At 43.4% G+C, this 18424-nt stretch overlaps 1 protein-coding gene and 1 pseudogene across 2 annotated transcripts in view; both read right to left on the reverse strand.

The window, feature by feature from the left end:
- RHBDF1 (rhomboid 5 homolog 1) overlaps window positions 1-18424 on the reverse strand; it is a 187423-nt gene that overhangs the window by 99924 nt on the left and 69075 nt on the right. The window lies entirely within an intron of this gene.
- Window positions 8340-9309, reverse strand: LOC149472160 (uncharacterized; annotated as a pseudogene).

An 18424-nucleotide genomic window follows, 5' to 3' on the forward strand; every position in this document is an offset into this window, starting at 1 on the left:
AGTGGCCAGCCCAATCCCCGGATCTTAATCCAATAGAAAACTTGTGGGGTGACATCAAAAATGCAGTTTCTGAGGCAAAACCAACAAATAGAGAAGAACTGTGGAATGTAGTGCAATCATCCTGGGCTGGAATACCTGTTCACAGGTGTCAGAAGTTGGTTGACTCCATGCAACACAGATGTACAGCAGTTCTCAGAAACAGTGCTTATACAACTAAATATTAATTAAGTGATTCAAAGGAAAGCAAAATCTTCAAACATTTTTCAGTTTATATAGTGAATGTTTGAGTTTGTAAAGAAGAATACACACACTGCTATTTTTTTGAACAGTCTAATATTCACTTTTTTTCAGTTTTTTTAGAGGAACAACACAAATTTGATATATTTTTCTTCATGTTTTGATTTGGAATAGAATGTGTAGTGTTCCCAATGCATTTGTGTAAATGGAAATAAAAGCTATTAGAAGGATTTTGAGCTTTATTCACTTTTTTCAACACACTGCTATTATTTTGAACACAACTGTATATAGAGGTCAATGGGAGTAACCAGGAGACAGATCTTAGTTATACTCCTCAGTGGCCACCAAAGATAGCCAAAATTAGTCCATGGAGTGTGCAACATCCGGCGGTAAAGTCTCGTGGTGCTTCTCAAACAGGCTTTTCATATGTGGATTGCAGCAGGTATAGTATTCAGGATACAGGGTCCAGAAAAGGTACATTTAGGATAAATAGTAATGTATGCCTAGTATATTCAAGATGGTGCAGAGGAAGAACGAGACAGGGGTAGGAACTACAAACAGTAGAGAGAAGCCACCCATCCCTAATCCATTGGTGGAACGTCAAGGAGCGCTAGTCAATATCAGTTACTTGAATACACATGATACAAATAGCTCAAAAGTTAATCCGGGCAAAAAATAAAAAACAAAGAGAAAAAGTGAAGAGGAATAAGGCAAAGAGGGGAAGTAGAAGAAGAAGAGAAAGAATAAAAGGAAAAAAAAGGGGGGGGAGAAGGGGAGGTGGTGGTTGGAAGGTGGGTACAACAAGGCAGATCACAAGTTCTCTCCATATCTGGTCACCCCAGGATGTGCACTGAAGTCATTCAGATAGTAGAAGTGCTCTCATTCAGTGGGTTTTAGTGTAAAGGGGTAAACATTAAGGAGAAGGAGTATTAGCAGTGTTTTAATTTGCCATCACTGTAGTATATTCTGTTGTGGACTGGAAATGTATCCAGCAGGCCCAAATTTTGTAAAATTTAGAATATTTGTCCCGGGTAATGTGTGACAATTCTGCAATTCTGTTAAGCTTTATAAACCACTCTCTTATCGTAGGAATCTGTTGTCTATTCCAATAGCGTGGAATGCACATACATGCCGCTGTGATCATATGTATTGCTAACTATTTGTGGAAATTGGGAACAGGAGATGTGGAATGAAAAAGCAGGCACTCACGTAATATTAGCAGTACCAATTTCCAGTAAGATTTCAGTAGTGTGCAATCCCACCACAGATGCAGTAAAGTGCCTTTAGCTTGGAGGCACCTCCAACATGTACTGGGAACCATTGGGTATATTTTTTGCAAGAGATGAAAGATTCTGTACCATTTAGAGTAAACCTTAAAGTTATGTTCCTGTGTGGATACACTTATGGAGCCCTTATGGATCGATTTGTACATTTGGTTATGGGAATCCTGCTGATAAAAGGATTCCCATAACCGTACAAATCGTTGTGGGTCAAGAAAGGAGTCATCAAGTAAAATAGAATAAATGGAGGAAATCAGGTGTCTCCGGGGAGTTTGAGAAAGGCATAGTGATTCGAAAGGTGTAGACAATCGACTATACGCCGAGCCCGCATCCTTATGCAGTAGGAAGTGTTTTAATTGGAGGTAGGACCACCAGGGAAACAAAACTGTAGACTCTGGGCCCATCAAGGACTCACTGGTTTGTAAAAGGCCCTTCTGGAAGAAGTCTCCAGTTCCTCAGTAATTTATTTTGTGACACATTGTATTTCTAAACCTGGGAGAAAAGCTGAATTGGCGAGTATTGAGTTCATCGGGCCAGGGATCTAAGAAAGTTTACCTTTCTTACAAGAGTCAATCTAGCAGGTGAGAAGTGGACCAGTAAGAGGATGTTTATGGACCTGGTGCCTGTTGTCACTAGGGGTCCAAGGGGCCAGTGTAAGAGGGATTTCAGCCAGGTCCTGTTCCAGCTTTACCCAAGTTTTGATGGAAGTATGCATATACCAGTCTACAAATTTGGTCAATAAGCAGGCTTTATGATAGGCCTTTATGTCTGGAAGGCCAATACCACCTGCTAGTTTTGGGAGAGATAGTTGGGCCAAACTAAGTCTAGGGGTGGAACCTTTCCAAATGAATGCTGAAAAAAGTCTTCTAAGAGTGGTGAAGAAAGTATTTGGAAAGGATATAGGGATAGTTTGCATTAGGTATAGGCATTGGGGCACGGCTGTCATTTTCAGCACCGCTGCTCGGCAAAACCACAAAAGATGTGGGGAGTACCAGTTTTCTAGTTCTAATTTGAGTTTGCATAAAAACAATAAGAAATTCAGGTTATAGAAATTCGAAAGAGAGAAGGGTAGCTGAACACCTAAATACGTAATATTCCTGGGTCTCCATTCAAGGATAATTACTCTGACAGATCTACTTCCGCCGAGGAAAAGGAGACGTTTAAGGCTTGGGATTTGGCTAAATTTAATTTGAAATTAGAGAGAGACTGATATGTATAGATTTCCTTTAGGAGGGCTGGGATGGAGTGTAGGGGGCGGGAGAGAAATAATAAGATTTCATCTGCAAAGGCAGCTATCTTATGTATCTTGCTGGGAGTGGATATACCCGTGGATTGGACCTAAGGTGTCTGAGGAAAGACTCTAATGTGAGGATGAACATAATGGCCAGCCTTGCCTCGTTCCATTATAGAGAAGGGGCTCAACAGGTGTCCGTTAATCTGCACCGCCGTGGTACGGTTGGAATACAATGCGCCTTTGGAGTACTGCTGACATAAAGTCCCAGGCCACTCTGTCAAACGGCTTCTCTACATACATCAATAGGAGGAAGCCAGATGTCGAGGAAGATTTAAGCCAATGAATAAAATTCAGTGCCCTGATGGTGTTGTCCCTGCCTTCTCTTCCAGGGACAAAGCCCACTTGATCTAGAGAAATCCAATGTCGTATGTGGGACAGTAAGCGATTGGCAAGGGCTTTTGCAAAAATGTTGAGATCCACATGCACAAGAGATATGGGGCAATAGCTTTGAACTTGGGAAGGATCTTTGCCCTGTTTGTGAATCACTGTGATGTGCGCTTCCAAGGGCTGAGTAGGTGGGAGAGGAACATCAGACAGAGAATAAAAGGCGCTCAAAAAATGGGAGAAAAAGATATCAGTACAGCTTTTGTAGTATTGAGCGGTTAGGCCATCAGGACTGGGGCTCTTCCGTGGTTTCATAGATTTGAGGGCAGTTAGAACTTCTTTGGCTGTCACAGGGGTGTCTAGGGTCTGCCTGATTGCTTGTGAAATCGTGCGTAAGCCAGAGTGTATTAAGTAGTCTTGTATAGCTGTTACTCTACCTACCCCGGGTAGGGTGGAGCCGTCGTGCGATGATAAATTATACAGTCCCTCATAATACCGAACAAAATGAGTTGCTATTTCTTCCGACTCATAACAGGACTTCCCATCCAGCATCTTAATCATGTGAATCGTTTTCACATCTTCATTACATAATGCGTTAGCAAGCGTACGTCCACTTTTGTTAGAGTGTTCATAGAATAGCTTTGACCATATTGCCTTTGTATCCGGCAACCTAATTTGTCTTTAAGGAGTTGGCGAGTTTGGTTAATGCCTCCAGAGTGCAAAGAGTTCCACTTCTTTTGTGGGATGTTTCCAGTGAGCGGATAAGAGCTGACAGTCTGTCTAAAGAGGCTTGTCTCTCTCTTTTGAGTTTAGTAGCCAGGGCTATACAATGGGCTCTAAGCACACACTTGTGGGTGAGCCATTGTGATAGTGGGGAGGAATCCGGAGTCACGTTAAGAGAAAAGTAATCCATCAGGCAAGAATGAAAAGATACAAGGTGCACTGGGTCGTCTAAGAGTGTGGGATTTAATCCCCACAATTTGGTTTGTATGTCCCTCTCAGGGAATTGCAGTGTTAGAGTGATAGGATGGTGGTCAGATATGTACATTGGCTCAATAGTGGCCTTCGTTTACAAACTTAGGTCAGTATGAGAAAGGAAGAAATAGTGAATATCTGTATCCCTCTTGCTCTGCCTGTGTGTGCGTTCCCATTTACCGCTCCAGTTTAACAGAGCAAGAACAGAGCAGACATTTTTAAAAATAACAGCAAGAGCATGTAGGTCCTAGTATAAACAGAAGAATAAAAATAAAAACAAAAAGCAAACTTCGCTCCTAGCTATGCGATTTTAACTATGAGCATGTAGGAGAACCAACCCGTTTAGCCAACGTCTGGAATTTTATGGTCAATATATCGATGACATTATAATCATCTGGGACGGTCCCCAATCTCGCATACTAGAATTTGTCGATTTCTGTAATTCCAATCACTTTGGCCTCACCTTCACCCATGTAGCTGACCCTACTACATTTTGCTTTTTGGACCTTGAGCTAACACACTCTAACTCTACCATCTTTACTAAGAACTACCATAAACCTGCTGCTGATAATTCATTCCTCCATTTTTCTAGTTGTCATCACCCTAGATGGATCCGTAATATTCCCAAAGGCCAATTTCACCGCCTTAGACAAACTTTCACCAGATTAATAGACTGCCAGACAAAAGCATGGCCCTTAAAAATACATTTCTTGAAACTGGATATCCATCTTAGCTTATCCAGGAACCCTATTCCATTTATTTGACCGAATCCCTACCCCCTTCAAAAAGCAACCCCGAACCATCAGGTTCGTTACACAATATCACTCTACCTATAAGAAAATAGAAACAATTTTTAAAAAACACTGGTCCATCCTATCCCAAGATCCACATCTTGCATCATCCATTCCAGCCCTACCTAAAGGTGCTTACAGAAAAGCATCAAGTGTTAAAAATAGGATTACACCCAGCAAAATCCCCATGAAATTCAATAACACCACTTCCATACAGCTTACCCTCATCCCAACCACAGGGATGTTCCGTTGCAACAAAACTTTATGTCTTGCCTGTGCCCACGTTTCCCACGGCAAAAAAATTTTTGTACTAATGGAAAAACTTACCCTATTACAGCCTTCTACAACTCCTCCTCCACTTGTGTGGTGTATTGCCTCTCCTGCCCCTGCTGCCTACTCTATGTAGGCCGCACAATCAGAACTCTTAGAAAAAGATTCGGTGAACACTGTCGCTTAGTACAGGATGGCAACCTGAAACACAGTGTTCCACGACACTTCTCTGAATTTCACCAAAATCTACCCATGACCTTCAAGTTTGGATCATTGGCTCTATACCAGATCCAACTACCACAGCTGAACATTTCCAACAGTTATACCAATAGGAAACATTTTGGATATATACCCTTAATACACTAGCCCCTGGAAGGTTAAAACGAAGAAATAGAGGTTCACGCCATCTTTTGAATATTTCCTCAACCAACTGTATCCCCAAACCTACTTCCATATGTCACTTCTCAAATATAATCCATTACCCTCTATTTCCCACTCACTCTATCACCAGGTCTGCATAATATTTCCAATTTCGGCCCCATATAAGACATCATATATCCACTTTCATTGTATGGTCTTCTTATATGGAATGTATATATGAGTTTTAAAAAATTCTTTTTGTGTATATACATATATTTTTTTTTCATATACCGGTATATATATTTTTTATATATTATTTTATATATTTACCACGCATAAAACTATCATGGTATTAACTATAATATGAATATCCTCCAATGAGGAATCCAGATGCTGACCATTTATTAATTTATACATTTATCTATTTATTATTACTCATTTATTACTCTTTTCTCATTATTATTTCATCCCCGTAATACCATACCATTGGGTCTCCCAATTATAACGTTCCATAGCCACATTTATTCTATAATCCATATTCATTTATCCATCATCATACCTTTCATATTAAACTATTTTTTAATTTATTATTTCCTATCCCCTTTTTATTGAAGTTATTATTTTGGTTGCACCACTAGTTTTATTATTTATCACCATTATTATTATCTTTATTATTCATGTTAATGATACACATAAGATTATTGTATTTTTTATTATGTGATGCCCCTGCTAATATACGGCGGTGCTCCAATCCCATCCACCGATCCATGCTGCAGATCCGGTCTTCAATTCTGTGCTGTTCATCCCTGTCAAATCAGCCCGACCTGTCCAGTCTTCTCCCTATAAGAACTTGAGTCCCCTACAGCCAATCAGGTCTGAAGAAGAAGCAAGTGCTTCGAAACGCATCACCTGACTTCTCCTCGCCCGCCAGGTGCGGACTTCCTTGCCACGATGGTTAACGGCACTGAATTCAAACTTCCTGCATCACTGACAGCTGATGGTTCCATCCCCATCCATAGTGAATGACCAGGACTCACACCCACATCGCTGATGGTTCACTAGAGGATTGCTTTTTAAACTCCTTACATTTGTGAGTAGTTCTCAAACGTTTACGTTATTAATAAATTATTAACCCTCTACACTCAGATTGGTGCCCCCTTCTATTCATTTTTAGGTCCTAGTATAAGAATCTTCTTTTAAAAAATCTTAGCTTTAATGTCACTTTAATTCTTAGACACATGGGTGTGCTCCACCTTCAGATGACCGAACACTGCCAAAAAGTGTAGCTTAACACCACCCAGCACCTCCCCTCTGGAACCTTCAGGCAAAACAAACACGACATCAGATTGACAAATCAAAGTGACAGCTGCAATCTTTTAGAGCCGGTGAAAATGAATGAAACACTATGTTCAAATTAAATGCTCAGACCACCTTAAGCAGCAAGGAATTATATGGTCTCAATACAACCTTATTGGATTGCAGACCACACAACCCCCCAACCATAACATTCCCCAAATACGAGCAATTAAAGAAAAAGAAATTAAACGGACTGTGGCAAGAAATGGCCGAGGAATTTTATTGGTGTTAAACAATAAAAACCATATACATACATCAATAACCGTTAATGAGATTCAACATGCAAAAATATAACAGATCACACTTTTCTGGCTCAGTTATTAGGACTCAAGTCATCTTATACACCATATAACCACTGAAAGGTCCTCCCTGACTCCAGGGTGACAGCATCACACAAAGTACGTGTGACAAGAGGGGAGGGGAGCTCTTCTGCTTGCAGACTGGACACTGATTTCAAATAATCCAGGTGCCCCTTATATCCTGCCCCACAGATGCTCCAGAATTTAACATGAATCACAATTGGATCCTTCTGGAACTCTGCTTTGCATAATTTAAAGGACCCATCACCAAAAAATTCCCCACATGTGCCAAACCTACCACTTAATACTTTAAGTACCACACCCCTCCAACCATGACATTCCCCAAATACAACCAATGAAATAAAAAACAATTAAACAGATTGTGGCGAGAAATGGCCGCAGCACTTTATTGGTGTTAAACAATAAAACCATATACATACATCAATATCCATTAATGAGATTCAACATGTAAAAATATAACAAAGCACCCTTTTCTGGCTCAGTTATTAGAACCCGTATAACACTGAAACGTCCCCACCAGCCGGCCATGTGAACACGGGTGGCCTACTCCAAAGCAGCGGCCATGTCAATGCCAAATTGTAGCCCCAAATTAAAGTTGCCCAGGCCAACATCTGAAAGATAAACTCCATCCCGTCTATACAGACCTGGAATTCCACCCTCCAGATCAACATGCCTGTAAGACAAGCCACCTAGAGATGGCATGAATTTTTTGTAAGGCCCTGTTAATCCTTTTCCTCATTTTCTCAAAAGCCCACATCTGAGGAGAGGACCACCAAGAAAACCTGGGAACAATCTCTGAAAACACCACGGTCATATATGGGGAAGACAAGCAAAACCTGTGCAAATCCCTCTTAATCATAAATAACAAATAAAGTGTTCTCACCATACTGAAGTCATTACCTCCAAGATGGACCACTAAAATAGAAGGCGGGGTCCACATTTGAAATAATTGGGACAAATGCCAATAGAGATGACACTGGCGCAGGCCTCTCACTCCCTTCAAATAGACAGTGAAGGCTTCCGGCAACAATGACAAAGTTCCACAAGGAAGACACTAAACAGCCCTCTTACGAGCCCAATAAACATATGACTGACCTACAATCCAGAAACAGCGCTGAGCACCTGCAATGAGTCAAAGAAAAAGGTTAGGTCTTACACATAACTGAAAACACTTAGACTTCTAACCAAGTCCTTAATACTCAAGGGGGGAAAACCCAACCTGGAGGCCTCTGATGCTGCACCAATCCTAAATGAAAGGGAAGAGAACTTGAAATGAGAAAGGCCCAAATGGTTCAGGCATCTCCACAAAATGGCATCAAATTGATACTTAGTAAGAGGACACCTAACAGCCCCACACCTTGAGGACGCACAGCAAGGAATTGCTTAACCAGACCCACTGGAAAATCAAAAGAATCCCCAACAGTGGACAATGTTATCCAGGCACCCTTGGCCCAGCTGATCAGCCTTTGAGTGATGCAAAAACAGCCGAAGCATTCACCACAACAAGCTCGAATAACAGTCCCGAAAAGGCACACTTGGACAATGGGACCAGCTCAGATATTCTAAAGGCCCCAAAAAAACATCAGGAAAAATGCAGTACAAAACAGCAAGGCCTCATAACCGGAAAAGCAGACCACTGAAGCAGCAGCACATAAGTCGGCCAAGAGCGCCATGGAAATAGGTCTACGCTCTTCAGGTACAAACTTGGATTTCTGATACCCTTTCAATGCCTGTTTCACCAAGAAGAACTGGGTACAAGAAGAGAGGCCAAATAATTTAAGGAAAAAGGAAACTCCAGCCATTATCTTGGACACGTGGCCACAGGAGTATCCACATCGCATCAAAGACGTCAAGAAGGACACAACAGCCAGTTCAGTGGGGGAATAGGGCAGAAAGCCCCAACTATGTGCAAAGAAGACCCACCTCCTCCATGCTGCCGAATAATTCACCCAAGTGTGAGGAGCGACTGAATTCCTTATCGCCTCCTGCAAAAGGTTCATATCAGGTCCCACAGGTGTGACAGACAACTGAGACCAACCTTGTCCGCCTCCGTTAGCAATTGTTGAAACCTGGACATCTGAAAAGGAGACAACAAATCCACCAGAGTATTAGAAAAAACAGGGACATACCGTGCCTTAAGCAAGATGTTAAATTTTAAACAAAGAAAAACTAAGTGTCGCAAAAACTGCACAACACACTCCGATTTAGAGGATAAGCAATTTACTGCAGACACCACACTCTTATTATTGGTACTTACCAAAATCTGTTTGTCAGCAAATTGCATACCCCAAAGCTCCAGAGCCACCACTACTGGGAACAGTTCCAGCAACACGACATGCTTAGTGGCTTTCTTCCGTACCCAAGACTCTGGCCAAGCCCCGCAGCACCAATGCGATCGCCATACTGCAGCGAAGCCCCTGGAACCAGCCAAATCTATTGCCAACAGAAAGTCTTGTGCCGACACAAAGTCAGCCTGAAAAAAGGACCTACCATTATACACCGCCAGGAAATTCACCCAAACCAACAGATCTTCCTTTAAGTCCCAGGTAAGGCGTAAATGAGCAAAGGGGGACTTATAACCCAAAGCCGCAAGATACAACCGCCTGGAAAAAATCTGTCTAACTGGCATAACCCTGCAAGCAAAGGCCCAACAGAGACTGCATCTCCTTCAGCAAAACCTTTTTCCGGTGAAGAAAGGCTAGAATCTGCAACTGGAGCCTCTCCAACTTCACCTGGGTCAATCGGAACTCCTTTGCAGCTGTATCAAGAAGAATCCGGAGGAACTCCAAGGAAGCGGACGGCAAAAAAGTCTTCTCCCCCGCTAAAGGGACACCAAAGTGGTCCACACAAAATAACTGAAGCAAACGAGAACACAGTGCCAACTCTGGGGGACCAATGAACAAAAAATCATCCAACTAATGCACGCCATCCCAACCAGCCTCAAAAGTGAGCACCCAATGGAGAAAAGTGGAAAACATTTCAAAATAAGCACAGGACAAAGAGCAGCCCATGGGAAGGTTCTTATCAAAATAAAAACCACCGTTAAAATAAAACCCCAGGAAATTAAAGGCCAACGGGGAGATGGGCAACAGCCGGAACGCAGATTTGATATCTGTCTTGGCTAGCAAAGCACCCGTACCAAAGGTGCGAATAAGCACTACAGCATCCTCAAAGGTCGCAGAGGACACTGAACACAAAGAACCATCGATCTCGTTATTCAACAAAGAGTCCTCAGGAAAAGAAAGGTGGTGTATCATACAGAAAGAATTAGGCTCCCTTTTAGGAACTACTCCCAAAGGAAAGTTCCGAAATGGTGGACTAGGGAAAGGGCCCACCACGCGGCATTCAGAAATCTCCTTGTCAATCTGTTTGCGGACTACCTGTGGGTATTGGAGCACGGGCTTTAAATTATCCACCACCCTCCCCCAAAAAAGTAGGCAAAGGAAAACCAAAAGGAAATCCGTCAAGAAGGAATTGAGCCTTCTCCCTGTCTGGATACCGATGCAGCCACGGAGAGGCTAAGCCAGGTGCCGCTCCAGACACTGGGATGGATCCCGACTTTGAAGTCAGGATCTTTCCCAAGCCTGGACCAGCTAAGTGACGGTAGCCAACAACGGATTTCAGCCTGCTGTCAGCTGAAAATGGGTCACAGGTGTGCAGAATGAACTGCACTCCTGTCATCCACAGGAGAAGTACAGCCAAAGCTCTTTTATCTTCAAAGTCGGGATCCATCCCAGAGTCTGGAGCAGCACCTGGCTCAGCCTCTCCGTGATGTGCTGAGAGCCTGAGCGAGCCACTCCCTCCCCCTCCACAGCCCAGGGCTCCAGTGAGTGTGAAGAAAGGGGGGGGGCAAAACAGAGAGCGGTGACTGTTAGTCACCGCTCTCTGCTCAGAGCAGCTGTGAGAACACTTAGAGCTGGCAGGGGACAGATGCAGCATCGCAGCAATGCTGTATCCATATAGGTAAGTATGATTTAAAAAAAAATACCATGCTCCTCTTTTAAAATCCTTAGGGCTAAGAATTTGTCCACTCGTGACAGAAGAAAGTATGACACCTGTTACGCAGAGTTTTTCCTAAGGTGAAGCTTTCTTTTTTTGCACAAAGTATGCTTTCCACATGCGGTGGTAAACCTTACAGAAAAAAAAATGTGAAGGGGAAATGCATTAATCAGGTTGAACTGATTCCAGAGTAACTAGTGCAGGCCATACACTATATGAAAAATTGATCAAAAGTGCTTTCAGAAAATGAAAAATCATTCGACAGAGCTCACAATACTACCATCATGTAATACCAAATTTCCAAAGATAAATCACTCAATGGAAATATATGAATAGGTTTATCCTTCGGTTTGTTCACATAGAAAGGAAGTGACAAAATATATTTAACCTTTCCATCTCCCTCCTGTTTATTCCCACTTCATTTGTATGGACACAGACATGCCTTGCTGGATTACCTTGCTGCTAGTTACAGTCATGGCCAGAAATATTGGCACCCCTGCATTTCTGTCAGATAATGCACCACTTCCCCCAGAAAATTGTTGCAATGACAAATGTTTAGGCATTCTCATGTTTATTTCTTTTGTTTGTATTGATATGACACAAAAAAGTGGAGAAACAAAAAAGCCAAATCTGACACATTCCACACAAAACCTCAAAAATGTACTGGACAAAATTTTACAAAAGCATGGCCGTGCAGGGCTCTGTCAAAGCGGTCAAGTTTATGTTTTTGTCTAGACACTAGTTGGTGATTTAAATAAGCCACAGCCATGGAATTGTCCAGTTAGACTCTGGCTGGTAGCCCTCAGAGCAGGGGGTTCCAGTGTGGAAGGGCAAATTGAATTGACTCAAGCTAAAGAACATTTTTAGCATTTGATATATACCTGTATGAGGAGCTTGAGATCATGAAAGCAACCTCTTGCACAATTCCTGAATAGTGATGGGCCGAAAAACCCCCGTTTGGTTCGCGGTCGAACATTCAAACTTAACTTCAACCATGAACTTCAAACAGGGACAATTCACTAAGTGGTATCTTACCACATCTGGATCTGCGGTAAGATACCGCACAGCTACAAAAATACCACATGAGTTATATTATTAAGTCATGCAGTATTTTAGTAGTGAAATCATTCTTTAGTGTTTCAGCTGTCAGCTGAATGTAAAGAGAATTGCCGGTAATTAATAAAAAAAAAAACCGCATGGAGCCCCCCCATCCATATTAAGCATTTCGGGTCTGGTATGGATTTTGAGGGGAACCCCCCGCGCCACAATTCAGGAAAGAGGTTAGGAAAGGGGGACGAGTGCCCGCCCCGAACCATACCAGGCCACATGCCCTTTGTTAAAAACAAAAACAAAAAAACCCCAAAGTAGATCCAAGGTCAATCACAATATGCCCACCCCTACCACAAAATAAAAAATAAAACCCCGCTCGATGCTGGCTCCCACAGTCTGACATCTTGTGACGTCATCATGAGCTGTGATTGGCCAAAGCATTGCACCTGACCTGTGGTCAGGTGCATTGCTTTGGCTAATCACAATGCACTGTCAGGGCACATTGCATTGTGGGGCATGGCAGGCGAATAGCCCGCCAAACACCCTTACCATTCGTGTGTTTGCCAAACACATGAACGGCCGATGTTCAACTCGAACTTATGCTCGACTCAAACATCAAGCCCAAAACTATTCCTGAGTATCCCTGAAGGTTGGGACAGTTAGTGCCAGGGCAATGGGAGTGCTGGGGTCAAGTAAGCAGAAGTACAGTGATGAGGGCACCCAGAAAACACAAAGCCCAGTAGAGATCAGAGCCAGGTCACAAGCTGAGTTTGGAAACAGTCAAGCAGGAAAGCACAGAACTGTAAGCAGCATCAAAGGGCCAGGGACAAGAAGATGCAGGCAACATGCAAGGCAGTGAGGTTACAGAATCAATATGCAAAATCTTGGTCAAGAGTTCAGGCCAAGGTCATTAACAAAGGTAGGCAGAAAACAATCAAGCAAGAATTACCCATAAAGCAGGGTCATTATCAGGGTCAAGTAGGTTTAGGAGCAGACACAACAGTAAATGAAGCTGAAAGACCACTTGGCAATGATCTCATGCAAGACCGGGTTTAAATAGCCCATTAGGTGCCAGTATCTGTAGTGGGCATGCCCCTGCATGCACATGCACACCGTTGTTTTAAGCAAAAGACAGCATGGATTCATGAAAGACAGAAGTTGTCAAACAAATCTGATTTTTTTTATGAGAAGGTGAGCAAAACCTTGGACAGAGGGGTGGCGGTGGACATGGTATACTTGGATTTCCAAAAGCGTTTGACCCAGTTCCCCAGACACAGCTAATGTGTAAGGTAAAGTCTACGGGCTTGGAAAAATCTGTATGTAAATGGACAGAAAACTGGCTAAAAGATCGTATTCAGAGAGTAGTGGTTAATGATTCATACTCTGAATGGTCTAGGGTTGTCAGTGGTGTATCCCAAGGCTCAGTGTTGGGACCCTTACTTTTTATTATATTTATAAACAATATAGGGTCTGGGATTAAAAATCCCATTTCAGTCTTTGCAGATGACACCAAGCTGTGCAGTGGAATAACGTCCTTACAGGATGTCTCCAACTTACAAGCTGACCTCAATGCACTGTTTAATTGGGCAACCATGTGGCAAATGAGGTTTAATGTTGGTAAATGTAAGGTTATGCACTTGGAGGCTAAGAATATGCATGCATCATACATACTAGGGGGGTACAACTGGGGGAATCAATGGTAAAGAAGGATCTGGGGGTTCTGGTAGATCACAAGCTTAAGCGAGCAAAATCCTCTCTTGTATTAAAAGAGGTATAGACTCCAGAGAGAGAGAGAGATCATATTACCCCTGTACAAATCATTAGTAATACCTCATCTGGAATATGCAGTTCAGTTTGGGACACCAATTCACAAAAAGAACATTGGGGAAATGGAGAAAGTACAGAGAAGGGCAACCAAACTTATAAGAGGCATGGAAGAGATCAGCTATGAGATTAGAGGAACTGAATTTATTCTCTCTTGAGAAGAAGAGATTAAGGGGGGATATGATCAACATGTATAAATACATCAGTGGTTCATATAGTGAACTCGGTGTAGAGTTATTCACCTTGAGGTTATCACAGAGGACAAGGGGGCACTCTTTAGATCTGGAGCAGGGGTCTCCAAACTTTTGAAACAAAGGGCCAGTTTACTGCCCTTCAAACTTTAGGGGGGCTGAATTGTCGCCAGATGGAGTAGAAAATGCCCTGGGAGTAAACAATACCCTAAGCTTGGTGGTCAGTGGAAGGAACAGTGCCCCATCGTTGATGTCAGTAGGATAACTAGTGCCCCATTTCTGGTATCAGTCAGAGGAACAGTGCCCCATCGCTGGTGTCAATGGGAGGAACAGTGCCCCATTGCAGGTGTCAGTGGGAGGAGCAGTGCCCTGTAATTGGGATCAGTGGAAGGAACAGTGCCCCATCATTGAGATCAGTAGGAGGATCAGTGCCCCATTGTTGGGATCAGTGGAAGGAACAGTGCCCCATCATTGAGATCAGTGGGAGGATCAGTGCCCCATTGTTGGGGTCAGTGGGAGGAACAGTGCCCCATTGCTGGTGTCAGTGGGAGGAACACTGTCCCATCATTGGGGTCAGTGGAAGGAACAGTGCCTCATCACTGGTGTAAGTGGGAGGAATAACGCCCAATCGTTGGTGTCAGTGGGAGGAATAGCGCCCAATCGTTGGTGTCAGTGGGAGGAATAGCACCCCATTGTTGGTGTCAGTGGGAGGAATAGCATCCCATCGTTGGTTTCAGTGGGAAGAATAGCGCCCCATCGTTGGTGTCAATGGAAGGAATAGTGCTTCATATCAGTGGAAGGAAAAGTGCCCCAAGGGCTGGATAAAAGCAAGCAAAGGGCCACATCTGGTCCACGGGCCACAGTTTGGAGACCCCTGTTCTGGACGAAAAGAAATTTAATCTTCAAATACGGAAAAGCTTCTTTACAATAAGAGCTGTGAGAATGTGGAATAGACTCCTTCAAGAGTTGGTTCTGGCCAGCTCATTGGCTTGTTTTAAAAAAGGCCTGGATTTTTTTCAGGTTCAGGTGCCATTATTTTCAATGGCATCTAAAACACAGTGCGGTTTTTCCGCAATTGTTGCACAATTTATTAACATCTCAACACGCACATCACATCGCGTGAAGCTTGTAACTCACAGAGGAGCAGAAGCTTCTTTTGGGCAACATGCTTCATGTGATGCACTTTGCTGCAATTGCCATGCAATAAATCGCGTGGCAATCGCAGCAAAACCGCAAGGTGTTTTAGGTGCCATAGAAAATAATGGCACCTGAACCTGCATTTTGCGATTGTAGTGCATTTTGAAATCCTAAAATGCCCAGGTGTGAATGGAGCATCATGGAGCAGAAACCGGAGCTTGATTTGGCTGCTCAGCATGCGTATGTACTAAGCACCCAAGTGCTTCCGTGTGCGAGGGTAACCTGAAGGAATAAAGTTTTTTTTCTCATTGGGGCTGGTGCCTCATTTACTTGCTCAGCAGATGAGCTTCTGCTGAACGTTAAGAGAGCCTGACACTCCCTTTTCCTGACAAGCACCCAATCAGTGCTCGTCACACTGCAAGGTCTCTCTCCTGCTAGTTCCCAGGTGCAGTGCTGGAGACAGGCAGGGAGGTGAGTAGGAGATAAACAGCGCAATGTTAAAACTTTATTGAAATACAGTTTTGGATACAATTATTTTTTAGCATCAGGAAGAGTAGATTGTAACGAGGGACAAGTAGATTGGGACCCTGATTTAGTCCTTTGGACAAGTAGTTTTTAAAAAAAATTCCACACCCCTGCTTATTGCTGGCAGGACCTTTCATATGATGATCCTGGCACCATCTGACCTTCCTTTGATGACTACATCCCCTGAACTGACAGGAAGACCAAGACTTTTCCTAGCCTAACAAGCTGGTGTCCATTGTTAGTACTTTCAACACCACAGGGAAAAAGGATTTCCCCCGACTCCAGTGCCAGGATGGATTTTCACCATTCCAAGGATAACCTGGTTTTGGTGCTGAGAGATGTGGGGCAATCCATGAACAGAGTCCTTTTTTGTTACACTTTCAGGATGTTGAGTTGCAACAGCCTTAAAGTATATGTAAACCATTACCTTGCAAAACAACTCATTCAGTTTAAAATTGAAATGAAAAGCAAAATATTTGTGTATACATTGTGGCAGTGCGGTGTCCTGCCACGGTCAAAATCAAGCTGAAAACCCTGGATTCTCAACCAGGCAGGTTGAGGGGCTCCAGAAAGTTGATGTATTGCAGAGGAAACTGGCTTTTCAGTTTCCTCATATATTCATTAAGTCTGTTTTGGGATCTGGTGCCAGGAGATTTCAAAGAGATCTGGGAGGGATGAAATCTCCAATCCGGGGTTCGTGTTTTGAGAACCCCCAGCACACTGATTGCACAGGTGTGTGCAGGCCTTTTTATAGAGTCCTAACCATAGTTCTGGGCTCCACCCCGGCAGAGAGGAGTCAGGAGGGTTCCACCGTGGCAAACGGAGTCAGGAGGGCTCCACCTCGGCAGACAGGAGTCAGGAGGGCTCCACCCTGGCAGATGGGAGGTCTCTGCCTTGGAGTCAGGTGGAAACCAGACTAGCTGTGTGCTAGTGGCCATAATTTGGGAAGAGTCTGCAGGAGACAGACAGTGAACTGCGTACAAGCCAGGAGGCTGAATCTTTGTTGGTATTGCTTGATGGTGGATACCCCTGCGTGGGAAGCATTTTTGTTGAACTTTTTCTTTTAAATAAAAGTGGGCAAAAAAGCCCTTAAAGAAGCGAGTTGCTGTGTGCTTTAACAAGAAGAGCTCTACCATTTGAAGCGAGTTCCCACAACATATAAAAAACACTTTTTTCCCCGTTTTTTATAAGTGATCACGTTCTTTCTGGGGGAGGAGAAACCGCAGTACACTGATCTTCCTAGTGGATGGCTGTGCGGGAGGGATGTTAGGACAAGTCTGACCATTGGAGGAGAGCAAGCTTGGTTCCCAGCATAGCTAGAGAACTGACTACCATGTGTTCTCCTGCTTAGTGTGGTCAGCTTATAATAGGAAAGCAGAGGGACTGGCAGGAACACCAGGGATTTCACACAAAGAGCAAGAAAAAAAGCAATACAAAGAAAACAGGATACTGTTACATACAAGTACATGGTACAGCAGGCACATATCAGGAATATGAAATGTTGGGTTTACATACTCTTTAAATGAAACTGTGAGTACAGGATTGTCTTGAAGGAAGCTACCATCAACCTCCACACCCTCATGCAGAAGCAAATTAGTTCCAAGGAACACAACTCTTGCACCTTGTACTAAAGTGTTAAAGCTTTTCCTTGGGAAGGAAAACTGGTGCAACAGCCAGTGTCATGGCTCCAGGGTCGACTTCTGGAGGCTAAGGTCACAGCTAAAGTCCTGCAGAATGTTTCCAGTCTGCTGCCCATCACCTCATGTGCACAGACATAAGCCCCAGGCAAGAGAGCTGCCGGATAGAATCTCTCAGGCGATTCATGCAGAAGTACAATACTTCATGGAAGAGCTCTAAGTGCTGACAGATGAACTGGATCAAAAGGCTCCAGGTTCTTTTGCTTATGCACTTTGCTCATACCAGAAAAGCCTGTATAACTACTATGTATGCAATGATAGGTTGCATGGCCACCTTAACCAATGTAAAAAGCGCCTTAAAAAGGGACTAAAATTTTTAAACACCTTAAACACTAGCACATCCTCCACTAGTTCAGTAAGGGTCTTATTCAAGTAAGACACTGCAGGGTCCATAGTAAAGACCACCAATCCTTGTCTTTGTCCTCATTGGTATTAGAATGCAACGAAAAGGACTTGGTTGGTTTGGAAACTTTCCAAAAGCCCAATTTTGGTTGGTTTAGGTGCTTCCCAAGAGCCTACCTATGATAACTTAGGTCCCAAAGGATCCGGTAATGACAGTTTTAAGTTCTTACGAATCACCTCTGTCAGAATACTCGCTTTGGACCACTGAGATGTAGACTCGTGAGAGGCCTGAGTATCGGAGTCAGAGGATTTGTCCACTTCGGAGGAGTCTTCTTCCTCAGACCCTGGCTTCTCCCCATCCTCCTCATCTAACTTGAGAAAGGGTGGAGGGGGGAAACTCACAAGGTAACTCCTGTGGAAATGGAGATCTTGACCTCTTATGGTCATCACCC

The sequence above is a fragment of the Staurois parvus genome, unplaced genomic scaffold, assembly GCF_062004578.1.
Source record: "Staurois parvus isolate SC_StPar_1 unplaced genomic scaffold, SC_StPar_1.0 ptg000022l, whole genome shotgun sequence".
Classification (NCBI taxonomy): domain Eukaryota; kingdom Metazoa; phylum Chordata; class Amphibia; order Anura; family Ranidae; genus Staurois; species Staurois parvus.